Below are 11,037 nucleotides of genomic sequence, written 5' to 3' on the forward strand. Positions count from 1 at the left end.
TTAGGATCAAGAACAGTCATTAGGTCAGCATTCAGGGCCTGCCTTAGTTGTCCTTAGCTCATCTCTCCAGCATTACCTTCTACTATGCACCTATTTATACCCAACCCTTCAACCAACTACACTTGCTCTCCCAAACGCTGAACACTATCTTTGGGCTTTTGTTTCCTCTCTCCTGATAGCCATTCCTTCCAACCCCACTTTGTGAAATTCCTGCTTCTCCTGTAAGCTCTGGTTCATTTTATCGCTCTTTTTTCTAGCTTCTTGAGTTGAATGTGTTGTTTATTTAGACTTAATTCTTTCTGTTTTCTAATACATGGACTTAAGGCTACTATGCATTTTCTTCTGAATACAACCATGGCCACATCCCAAATGTCTTAGTAGGGAGCACTCTCACTGTTCATTCCCAAAAAGAGTTTTGTTTTCCTCTTAACTAAAGAACTATTTAGAGGGGTAGTTTTGTATTTCCAAGTGGTTAGATTGGTTTTTCTATGCTTTTATGGTTAATTTTGAATTTTATTACATTATGGTTAATGAATGTGGCACATGGGTGCTGTAAGACTGAATATTTGTGTCTCCCCTCATCTAATCCCTAAAGTGATATCATTTGGAGGTGGAGCCTTTGGGAAGTGACTAGGTCACGAGAGTGGAGCCCTCATGAACGGGATTGGTGCCTTTATATATATATATATATATATGTATATATATGATATATATATAATATACACTTAAAAATATATTATATATATTTTACAAATATATACTTTTGTAAAATATATATTTTATAAAATGGATGGAACCCATGCCCTTGCATTGGAAGCACAGAGTCTTAACCACTGGACCACCAGGGAAGTCCCCTCATGCCTTTATAAATGAGTGTCCAGAGAGATCCCTTGCCCCTCCCACCATGTGAGGACGCAGTGAAAAGACAGAAGTCTATGAATCAGGAAGTGGCCTCTCATCAGACACTGAATCTGCTGGTGACTCAGTCTTGGACTTAGCCTCCAGAACTGTGAGAAATAAATTTCCGTTGTTCATAAGCCATCCAGTCTATGGTATTTTGTTATAGCAGCCCAAATAAATTAAGACAATGAGATTTCTGCTTTTTGTGATTTGTTGAAAATTTCCTTGTGGACTAATACTTGATAATCATTAGTGATATTAGATATATGCTTGAAAAGAATGTGCTTTTTGGGGTACAAAGTTATATATAAAGATACACATATAATCTATGTATTTATATAATCTATCACATAATTATGTATCATGATACTAGATTATATTATACAAGGTATATTTTGTGTAATGCAATACATATTTGTTACATATAATATGTAATTAATCTGTTTAATTTTTATTTAACATTTTGTTATCTATATTTCTTTTTTTGTCTACCATATATCTTATGATATATATTAAAATCTTCCCTTCCTGTTCATATACCATCTCCTCTGTGACCTTCTTCCGAATGCCCTAGGCAGGCTATTTCAAGGCTGACTGCTGTCTCTGAGATGAGTCCATTTTTAGACGGGTTGCTGGTACCCTAAGCATGACTTTGTCCTCCGTGTCCCTTTTCCTCCAAGCCTGGAGTGCCATTCCTCTCTCCTCTTTATCCTATGTGCTTACCTCTTCTCAAGATCCACATTGTGTTTTTCTTTTTCTTCGTGACTTCCCCAGACACTTCCTTGAGTTTCTGTTGAGCTCAACAACTGTGTTTTTGTCTGTTAAACAGTAATCACACATGCCTGGCTGACCTTCTGGGTTACTGTGAAGGCCAAAGGAGATAACGACTGTGAAAATGCTTTGAAAACTCTCAGGTACAAATGTCAAATTATTTACAATAATTAATAATTAGACCTATAATGATTGGAACACAAAACATCGTGACTGTGTTATGGCCTAGTGTGGAATCTGTTGTGGGGCAATATTGTCCGGAACTATTAACAGCAATTGAGGGACTCCTGTCAATCAAGGATGAGGCTTGCTTAGGAAATAAAGTAAAGCATCCTATGAGCTCTTTTTCCACAACTGATCACGGAATGGCATTCTGAGGTCAGACGCTGCTCTTAGAGATACGCTTGGGAAGAATGTGGTCAAAGTTTTGCTTCTCTTCTGTAAAACTTGGTGGCTCTTTGTTTAGATTTCAAAGATGTTATTTTCCCAGTGGGTATCTTTAATGCTTCTGTACTGTAAGGAAATATAAAGCCTTCAAGGAAAAGTCTTTTTCTTCTGACTTAAGAGGCGGAGAGAATAATCCTCTGCACGTAAAGAAGTTGATCTGACTTTTCTCTTCCTGCCAGGGCAGCCACCAAATACTCAATAATGTTGTTACTTATTTAGAGCATATTAGATACCAGAACACTGCTAGTGTTACTGAGTCCAAACTCGCTCTCCTCGCTGCACAACAGGCCAATAAATTGGGAGGCGAGGTGTTGAGGCAAGGAATACGACTTTATTCGGAAAGCCAGCAGACCGAGAAGATGGCAGACTAGGGTCCCCAAGAAAACCATCTTATGGGGTCTGGATGCCAGTTTCCTTTATAGAATCAGAGAGGGAAGGAAAGTAAAAAGGCAGAATAGAGAGGGAGAGGTGGGGAGGAAGTAAAGAAAAAGGGCCATCAGTCTTGACATCTCCTGGAATGGCCAGCCTTGGGGGAGGGGATGTGTTAAATGTGTTAATTTCTTCTTTCTCACAGCCATTCACAGGTGGGTAGGGTGCCCTGAGGTAGGCCATTACGCATGATTATAATACCAAAAGCAACGAAAAGCAAAGGCTAAAGTCAAAGAAACAGATCCAACATGTAGTCAAAATTGGCTCTTCCCTGTTACATTAGATGATCTACAAGTGTTTTTGAAATTGTGGACTTCAGATTGGGACTTGAACCCACAAGGCCGGGACTCGAACCCGGCCAAAACCCCCAGTCTTCCAACTGAGATCACACACCTGGTTTCAGGACTTAATGAAGCTCAGGTTCTTGATGTCTCATCACAGAAAGAATTCAGTGAGAGACAAAGTGATAGGTAAGAAGTGGATTTTTTTTTTAGAGAGAAACACACTCCACATGGGCCATCTCAGAAGGTGAGAAAGGCCTTGGGAGAAACACACTCCACAGATGGAGCGTGGGCCATCTCAGGCGGTGAGAAAGGTACCAGGGCACGGGGTTGTCAGTTTTTATAGGAGTGGGTAATTTCATAGGCTAATGAGTGGGAGGAGTATTCCAGCTATTTTAGAAAGGGGCAGGGATTTCCAGGAATTGGGCCACCGCCCACTTTTTGATCCTTCTGGTCTGTCTTGGAACTGTCATGGCGCCTGCGGGTGTGTCATTTAGCTTCTTCTTTTTTTTTTTTTTTTTTTGTGGTACGCGGGCCTCTCACTGTTGTGGCCTCTCCCGTTGCGGAGCACAGGCTCCGGATGTGCAGGCTCAGCGGCCATGGCTCACGGGCCCAGCCACTCCGCGGCATGTGGGATCTTCCCGGACCGGGACACGAACCCGTGTCCCCTGCATCGGCAGGCGGACTCTCAACCACTGCGCCACCAGGGAAGCCCTCATTTAGCTTCTTGATGTGAGCGTATACTGAGGCTCAAGGTCTAGTGGAAGTCGACTTGTCTGCCATCTTGGACCCACTTGGTTCTAATCAGTTTATGTCATGTCCTTGGGCTATGTCTTTCTTTCAAAGGTTGTGCCCTGCCTCCTTCCCTCCTGTTTCATTTTCATTAACCCTTACTGCAGTATTTTATTATTCCCATTTTGCAGGTGAGGAAACTAAGTTTTACAGAGGTTAGGATTAGCAGTCTTGCCCTAAATTGCACAGTGGTGAATCAGCATCTGAGCCCAGGTCTGTCTGACTCCAAAACCTGGGTCCCACGATCCCCTGCAGAGATCCTCACCATCTGGACTCCATTAGAAGGCTCCTACCTGGGCTCCTTGCCTCCACCTTACTTCAGGGTATCCCACCCACTTCTGCCAGATCAACTGTCCTGCAGCCCCACCTTGCACAATTCTCCTTCACTTCCACCCTTCCTGAAAACCTTACTCAGGGTGAAGTCCAAATCCTTCGCAAATCAGACTTTGACTCCCACATCCCCAGGCTTGTTTCCTTTATTGTACAAAGTCCAGGCCAGGCCAATTCAGTGATTCTGCTTTTTGCTGCTCCTTTGCTTAGGTCTTCTTCTCTGCAGGATCTTTCCTCTTTTTCTCTACTTACGTGGGGCTTATTCTTTCTTCCCAGCCTAACTCATCCTTTCTCTCTCATGAGGACTTTCTTGCTGAGTTCACATCTCAGTGATCTCTCCACCCTCAGAATTTCCATGGCATCCATCCATCCATCCATCCTCCATCCATCCATTCACCCAGAGCTGACTGATCTGAGGCACAGTATAGGCACTAAGGATAGAGACATAGTCCTGACTACAGAATTATGAGCAGGTAATTACAATCCAATTCAACAGCACTTGCCGATTTCAAGTGATGTCAGTGTAGCAAGCAACATGGAAATGTGGTGATGAATGAGAGAAACATGATTCCTGTCCCAGTGGAGCTCACAGCCTGGTGGGGGAGAACTCCAGTGCGATTAAATGGGAGGGGCCCTAAGCTGGACTTCTGTGGATGGTCAAGGAAGGCTTTGAGAACCAGAGAGCATATCATCTAGCTCTGCCTGGATGGTTTCAGAAAATTTCTCAGAGTCTACAGCATTTAATCTGGGAACTCAATGTACCCAGCGAGAAAGAAAAACATAAGTGGATGGTTACATCAGTCCTTTAGTATCATTTAGGTAGCCACCCAATTCTTCGAGGAATTAAAAACAGCTGTCCTTGTTTTACAACTCTTGTCTTTACAGTACCAGAGGTGTGGCTTCAGAAACAATTCAAAGCCCATCAAAAAATTTTTTTTAAACTACTCCCCAAACCTCCCCTATTTATCTTAAGAGGCTTGTACACATTGATGATGGCAGACTCAGAGACTTGTGGATCCACCCGTGGAACAGAATGGAGACCCAGAAAGGTACGCCCAAGCCCATATGTTTGGCAAAAGTGCAAAAGCGAAAAGATGGCCTCTCCTTCCAGTGGGAGGAGGGCCATCGGACATGGGCAGGCAAAACACCCAAACAAGCAAGCAAGCCAGCCAGCAAACAACAACCCCAAAAACCCTTGACCTAAACTTCATACCTCAGACAAACAGAAACCCCAAAAGGATCATGAACCTCCATGTCTTCATTTGTTACACCACCTACAAAAATAAACTCCTCATGGATCAAAGACATGGAGCTTGCATTTCTCTCCCTGTGCCTTTGAGATGTAAATGTTCTACCTGGTCTTCTCCAGGAACTCTTTTCAAGCCATCTGTTTATTTTTAAAATTTTATTTATTTTTGCTGCATTGGGTCTTCATTGCTGCACGCAGGCGTTCTCTAGTTGCAGCAAGCAGGGGCCACTCTTCGTTGTGGTGTGCAGGCTTCTCATTGCAGTGGCTTCTCTTGTTGCGGAGCATGGGCTCTAGGCATGTGGGCTTCAGTAGTTGTGGGGTGCAGGCTCAGTAGTTGCGGCTTGCGGGCTCTAGAGCGCAGGCTCAGTAGTTGTGGCACACGGGCTTAGATGCTCTGCGGCATGTGGGATCTTCCCGGACCAGGGATTGAACCTGTGCCCCCTGCATTGGCAGGTGGATTCTTAACCACTGTGCCACCAGGGAAGTCCCCAGGCCATCTATTTAAAAATGCAAATTTCAGGAAGGTAACTTATCAAAAGAAGAAAAACCAAAAGGGGTAAAGGTCATTTGGAGCTTGACTTGTCAAGGAGAAATGCAAATCTTAAGTCTTCTCCACAAACATTAGTAAGAGGGCTTTAGCCATCTGAACAGATAACCTTGATTTGTTCCATCTGCCAGAAATCCAATTTGAATCAAACCTCTTTTGTAACTTGTGGGGTTTATGTTATTGTACCTGATTCATGGCTGAAGTTTTGGAACAGGAGTTATGGGTTCTCTGTTTGTGTCTGTTGGTATGTGTCTTGTAGATGTGATGTTTTCTACCTTTGGATGGCATTGCCAAAATTAATTTGTAAAAGTGTTTCATTTAATTGGTTTAAAGAAAATTAACGGCTTACATAAATTCTCAGAAATATAATAGAAACTAACCCAAATGAATTTCAGGTTCATGTGATTTGGGAAAATATTTGGTATTAAACCTAGTTTAAGTTTGTTGGTTTAATTAATACAGGCATGTCTTTAGAATTATATATGACTACTGTTCTAAATATAAAACAATTTCTGTAGAAATAGCTGCATCTGGAAAACTACCAAACTGCTTCTGGAAAGTTCCTCATGATGTATAGAGTTGGCTTTTGTTAAACTTATTCTATGGGGAGTGGACGTCACCTTTTCCAGGACACACATGTGTTAACTCAGCCACATGTGGATTCATTTAAGTAAGCACACACTGAGAGTATATGAGGGGCAAGGAACTGAGTTTGGTACTATGAGAGACACAAGATTACTATGTCCTCTGCTTTCGAGGAGTTGGTATCTAGACATAACAATTCTTTTTATATGTGCAGCACTTTGCAATTTATAAAATTTCTGCATATGCGTATACATCATCTCACTTGAGTCTAACAACACCTTGAGATACGGGGCAGATGTTGCATCTGCATTTTACACATCAGGAAACAGACTTAGGCAAAGGCACACATTCAAGGTCACATGATGCAGTAGATGCGATCGGGATACTACATTTTAAAAAATATTAATATGCTTTTCTCCTTTATATTTACTTACCTGACTTCCCCCTGTTCTGCCAGGTTACCTGTGTTTTCCGAATGTTTTATCAACCACAGTGATACTTCCACTGTGGGTGATATGTGAGGACAGTTTTCCTGTCGTAAACTGGTTACATGAAAGCCACATTTTTAAAGATTTCCCTCCAGTGAAAATTATTTTTGTTGGAGTGGTTTTTATTTTTACTTCTTAACTACATTCTTTTTTTTTTTTTTCCCAGCACACCACCATCCCCTCCCCACTGCGGTTTTCCCACCTTGGTGTCCATACGTTTGTTCTCTACATCTGTGTCTCAATTTCTGCCCTGCAGACTGGTTCATCTGTACCATTTTTCTAGGTTCCACATACATGCGTTAATATACAATATTTGTTTTTCTCTTTCTTACTTCACTCTGTATGACAGTCCCTAGATCCATCCATGTCTCAACAAATGACCCAATTTCGTTCCTTTTTATGGCTGAGTAATGTTCCATTGTATATAGGTACCACATCTTCTGTATCCTTTCGTCTGTCAATGGGCATTTAGGTTGCTTCCCTGACCTGGGTATTGTAAATAGTGCTGCAATGAACATTGCGGTGCATGTGTCTTTCTGAATTATGGTTTTCTCTGGGTATATGCCCAGTAGTGGGATTGCTGGGTCATATGGTAATCCTATTTTTAGTTTTTTAAGGAACCTCCATACTGTTCTCCATAGTGGCTGTATCAATTTACATTCCCACCAACAGTGCAAGAGGGTTCCCTTTTCTCCACACCCTCTCCAGCATTTGTTGTTTGTACATTTTCTGATGATGCCCATTCTAACTGGTGTGAGGTGATACCTCATTGTAGTTTTGATTTGCATTTCTCTAATAATTAGTGATGTTGAGCAGCTTTTCATGTGCTTCTTGGCCATCTGTATGTCTTCTTTGGAGAAATGTCTATTTAGGTCTTCTGCCCATTTTTGGATTGGGTTGTTTCTTTAATATTGAGCTGCATGAGCTGTTTATATATTTTGGAGATTAATCCTTTGTCAGTTGATTCATTTGCAAATATTTTCTCCCATTCTGAGGGTTGTCTTTTCGTCTTGTTTATGGTTTACTTTGTTGTGCAAAAGCTTTGAAGTTTCATTAGGTCCCATTTGTTTATTTTTGTTTTTATTTCCATTACTCTAGGAGGTGGGTCAAAAAAGATCTTGCTGTGATTTATGTCAGAGTGTTCTTCCTATGTTTTCCTCTAAGAGTTTTATAGTGTCCAGTCTTACATTTAGGTCTTGAATCCATTTTGAGTTTATTTTTGTGTATGGTGTTAGGGAGTGTTCTAATTTCATTCTTTTACATGTAGCTGTCCAGTTTTCCCAGCACCACTTATTGAAGAGATTGTCTTTTCTCCATTGTATATCTTTGCCTCCTTTGTCATAGATTAGTTGACCATAGGTGCGTGGGTTTATCTCCGGACTTTCTATCTTGTTCCATTGATCTATGTTTCTGTTTTTGTGCCAGTACCATATTGTCTTGATTACTGCAGCTTTGTAGTATAGTCTGAAGTCAGGGAGTCTGATTCCTCCAGTTGTTTTTTTCCCTCAAGACTGCTTTGGCTATTCGGGGTCTTTTGTGTCTCCATACAAATTTTAAGATGATTTGTTCTAGTTCTGTAAAAAATGCTATTGGTAATTTGATAGGGATTGCATTGACTATGTAGATTGCTTTGGGTAGTATAGTCATTTTCAAAGTATTGATTCTTCCAATCCAAGAACATGGTATATCTCTCCATCTGTTGGTATCATCTTTAATTTCTTTCATCAGTGTCTTATAGTTTTCTGCATACAGGTCTTTTGTCTCCCTAGGTAGGTTTATTCCTAGGTATTTTATTCTTTTTGTTGCAATGGCAAATGGGAGTGTTTCCTTAATTTCTCTTTCAGATTTTTCATCATTAGTGTATAGGAATGCAAGAGATTTCTGTGCATTAATTTTGTACTGCAACTTTACCAAATTCATTGATTAGCTCCAGTAGTTTTCTGGTAGCATCTTTAGGATTCTCTATGTATAGCATCATGTCATCAGCAAACAGTGACAGTTTTACTTCTTCTTTTCCAATTTGTATTCCTTTTATTTCCTTTTCTTCTCTGATTGCCGTGGCTAGGACTTCCAAAACTATGTTGAATAATAGTGGTGAGAGTGGACATCCTTGTCTCGTTCCTGATCTTAGAGGAAATGCTTTCAGTTTTTCACCATTGAGAATGATGTCTGCTGTGGGTTTGTCATACATGGCCTTTATTATGTTGAAGTAGGTTCCCTCTATGCCCACTTTCTGGAGAATTTTTATCATAAATGGATGTTGAATTTTGTCAAAAGCTTTATCTGCATCTATTGAGATGATCATATGGTTTTTATTCTTCAATTTGTTAATATGGTGTATCACATTGATTGATTTGTGTATATTGAAGAATCCTTGCATCCCTGGGATAAATCCCACTTGATCATAGTGTATGATCCTTTTAATGTGTTGTTGGATTCTGTTTGCTAGTATTTTGTTGAGGATTTTTGCATCTATATTCATCAGTGATATCGGTCTGTAATTTTCTTTTCTTTTTTTTTTTTTTTTGTGGTATGCGGGCCTTTCACTGTTGTGGCCTCTCCCATTGTGGAGCACAGGCTCCGGACGTGCAGGCCCAGCGGCCATGGCTCACGGGCCCAGCTGCTCCGCGCCATGTGGGATCCTCCCAGACCGGGGCACGAACCCACATTCCCTGCATCGACAGGCGGACTCTCAACCACTGCTCCACCAGGGAAGCCCTCATAATTTTCTTTTTTTGTGGTATCTTTGTCTGGTTTTGTTATCAGGGTGATGGTGGCCTCATAGAATGTGTTTGGGAGTGTTCCTTCCTCTGCAATATTTTGGAAGAGTTTGAGAAGGATGGGTGTTAGCTCTTCTCTAAATGTTTGATACAGTTCACCTGTGAAGCCATCTGGTCCTGGACTTTTGTTTGCTGGAAGATTTTTAATCACAGTTTCAACTTCATTACTTGTGATTGGTCTGTTCATATATTCTATTTCTTCCTGGTTCAGTCTTGGAAGGTTATACCTTTCTAAGAATTTGTCCATTTCTTCCAGGTTGTCCATTTTATTGGCATAGAGTTGCCTGTAGTAGTCTCTTAGGATGCTTTGTATTTCTGTGGTGTCTGTTGTAACTTCTCCTTTGTCATTTCTAATCTTATTGATTTGAGTCCTCTCCTTCTTTTTCTTGACGAGTCTGGCTAATGGTTTATCACTTTTGTGTATCTTCTCAAAGAACCAGCTTTTAGTTTTATTGATCTTTGCTATTGTTTTCTTTGTTTCTATTTCATTTATTTCTGCTCTGATCTTTACGATTTCTTTCCTTCTGCTAATTTTGGGTTTTGTTTGTTCTTCTTTCTCTAGTTCCTTTAGGTGTAAGGTTAGATTGTTTACTTGAGATTTTTCTTGTTTCTTGAGGTAGGCTTGTATAGCTATAAACCTCCCTCTTAGAACTGCTTTTGCTGCATCCCATAGGTTTTGGATCATCGTGTTTTCATTGTCATTTGTCTCTAGGTATTTTTTGATTTCCTCTTTGATTTCTTCAGTGATCTCTTGGTTATTTAGTAACATATTGTTTAGCCTCCGTGTGTTTGTTTTTTTTACGTTTTTTTCCCCTGTAATTCATTTCTAATCTCATAGTGTTGTGGTCAGAGAAGATGCTTGATATGATTTCAATTTTCTTAAATTTACTGAGGCTTGATTTGTGACCCAAGATGTGATCTATCCTGGAGAATGTTCCGTGCGCACTTGAGAAGAAAGTGTAATCTGCTGTTTTTGGATGGAATGTCCTATAAATATCAATTAAATCTATCTGGTCTATTGTGTCATTTAAAGCTTCTGTTTCCTTATTTATTTTCTGTTTGGATGATCTGTCCATTGGTGTAAGTGAGGTGTTAAAGTCCCCCACTATTATTGTGTTACTGTCGATTTCCTTTTATAGCTGTTAGCAGTTGCCTTATGTATTGAGGTGCTCCTATGTTGGGTGCATATATAGTTATAATTGTTATATCTTCTTCTTGGATTGATCCCTTGATCATTATGTAGTGTCCTTCCTTGTCTCTTGTAACATTCTTTATTTTAAAGTCTATTTTATCTGATATGAGTATAGGTACTCCAGCTTTCTTTTGATTTCCATTTGCATGGAATATCTTTTTCCATCCCCTCACTTTCAGTCTGTATGTGTCCCTAGGTCTGAAGTGGGTCTCTTGTAGACAGCATATATATGGGTCTTGTTTTTGT

Source organism: Monodon monoceros, unplaced genomic scaffold, assembly GCF_005190385.1.
Source record: "Monodon monoceros isolate NGI ecotype Baffin Bay Population unplaced genomic scaffold, NGI_Narwhal_1 Super_Scaffold_18, whole genome shotgun sequence".
NCBI lineage: Eukaryota > Metazoa > Chordata > Mammalia > Artiodactyla > Monodontidae > Monodon > Monodon monoceros.